General features: G+C 41.7%; 1 long non-coding RNA gene across 1 annotated transcript; it reads right to left on the minus strand.

The window, feature by feature from the left end:
* Positions 1-614: 614 nt before the first annotated feature.
* LOC310702399 lies at positions 615-1,229 on the minus strand. Its single transcript, XR_014523491.1, has 2 exons — positions 1,153-1,229; positions 615-787 (listed from the first exon to the last, which is right to left on the minus strand). It is a non-coding gene; the product is annotated as an uncharacterized lncRNA (long non-coding RNA).
* Between the last annotated feature and the right edge of the window lie 1,029 nt (positions 1,230-2,258).

Below are 2,258 nucleotides of genomic sequence, written 5' to 3' on the forward strand. Positions count from 1 at the left end.
CTATACTTTTTGTTCCCATCATCCTTTGACCATGCTTGCTGGGGCTGATAAGAGCTGGAAGACTGCAGTTTCCCATCCCTGATGCAGAAAAAGCTATGGCAGCAAAAGGTGGTGGCAGAAAACCAGAATATGAGAAAGAGAAACACGAAAACCAATATTAAGTGGTTACTGAAATTAAATATAAATAAATCGGAGATAAAGCCAGTTTGGTACAAAACTGGGGTATCAAAGGAGCAGGGGCTAAGTGCACCTTTGCACTTGTCTTATCACAAGTGGTTATGTTTGTGTAAGAGAGAAGTCTCGACTGATCCCTGTGATAAGCATCACTGTTGACACCAGGAACAACTAACTGTTTGCAAATGTGGCTCCAGAAACATGAGAACTGTTGGGAGACCCACCATAAGATGTTTTGTGTGGTGCAATGCGGTCACGAGTTGAAAACAAACAACCACCCAATTGTGCAGCTCACAAACTAAACAAGACCATTTAGGGACATCCAACCTCGGAAAGAGCACCAAATATCAGCCTCATGCCCCTTGTGTCTTTCCCAGATAATAAATTTCTTCCTTTTTTTGGTCCCTCATGGCTTAAAATGGCTTGGTGAAGAAAAGGAGTTAATTTAAGGCTCATTAGTTTATTTTTAGTCACTCGAGATCTGAAGGCTTTGAGCAGACTTCCCTTTTCTAATAGGACATGCCTTCCTGTGTAGCAAGGCTGTCCGCTGACCTCACTCCCGGCTGGAAGGTGGTACTGATCCATGACAGAGATCCTGTGAGGGCTTTGAAAGCTAAATAGGAACCAGAAGAAAGTGGTATCATGCTTAGTTGGTGATTAGCCCTGGAAGCAAAGTTCAACTGTGACTTTTTAGGGAGGAAGGAGGAAGGAGGAAGGCCGTTGTAACAAACAAGCACTTCCTGCATTTGCCTGGAAGAATCCAATCATCCCACTTTTGGTATAATAAGGACATTACTGCTAATTTGCCGGTAGCTGGGAGGGAATTTCTGCTCTTAGCTGTGACGGTTCTGTGGCAACTGTTTCGTTTTAAATAGAAATTTAGCCATGAACGTGCAGCTTTTTTAAAGGAAAAAAAAAAAAGAATAAAGGAAAAGAAAGAAAGTTGAGCCGTAATTGAAGTGCATTAATGGTAATTACTTCTTTCTTTCACTCATCATTCTGTCAGAGGAATCCATTATCCTGCCATCTTGATGTTTCTGCAAAATTGCTCTTCCTTGTGGATGTGCAGAGACTTAAGGAAATCACAGCTTTATTCTATAAAATGTCCCTAATGCTCGCCCATTCTGTCCGTACTTGTTTTACCTCCCATGGGAAACAACAGCACATACCCCAAAAAATGCACAATGCTGGGGGTTTTTTTGTTTCTTTTTCTATCCTACTCTGTTAAGTAATCGGAGAACAAAAGTGTGAGCTGTTACAGAACTGTAATTGTTTTGTGATTGTTCAGCTCTGCTGTGAGGGTGGCAACAGGTATTGTCTTCCGCCTAGGTCATATGACAAGTAGTAATATTCTCTGCCGTCATCGTGATCTGAAGGAGCTTCATTAACATGTGACCTCAAAATTCTGGATCACCCCCCTCCCACTGATGCCAAAGTTTAGTGCTAGCTTTGTGCCACAAACCCCATGTTTCGTGCCACCCCAAAATTTGAAATCTGGGTCACACGGTAATACCAAATCGCATCCCTGTGTTGCTTAAATGTGCAGCTCCAAGCAGAGTGTGTGTGTCACATTTTGGACCTATGTGCATAAAAGCCAGTTGTGAAATTTACCAGATAACCCAGTTAACAAGTAACTACATTTGAGATCGCCTTTGAGCTTGAGGTCCAGGCAAATTGGTCCTTCTGCTTCCCCCAGTCTGGCCTGGATGGGAGATTGTTGTAGGATCATCCATCTGCCGTCTCTAATTGCATCATAGAAGGAAGGCGAGGATATACTGTACATGTCATAAATGAATATAATCACTACCTGCAGTTGCATTAAGGCAACAGAAAGATGACCAATAAAAACCCACACCCCAACATCAAAAGGATAATAGAAATTAAAGTGGAGTAGAATAATGAGTCAGGTTTACTAAGAAAGGGGGAGGATTGCCTGACAAAAATGAAGACATTATCAAAAGAAAAGAACACAAGCCAGGCAGCAAATTAGGCTACATTACAGAGACGTGGAAATTTAGCTGCTGCAAGAATTTGATTGAAGGGTGAGGAACAAATCCCCATAATACATAATATGATAAAATAAA

This window comes from Podarcis liolepis, assembly GCF_965112155.1.
Source record: "Podarcis liolepis genome assembly, chromosome: 3".
Classification (NCBI taxonomy): Eukaryota; Metazoa; Chordata; class Lepidosauria; order Squamata; family Lacertidae; genus Podarcis; species Podarcis liolepis.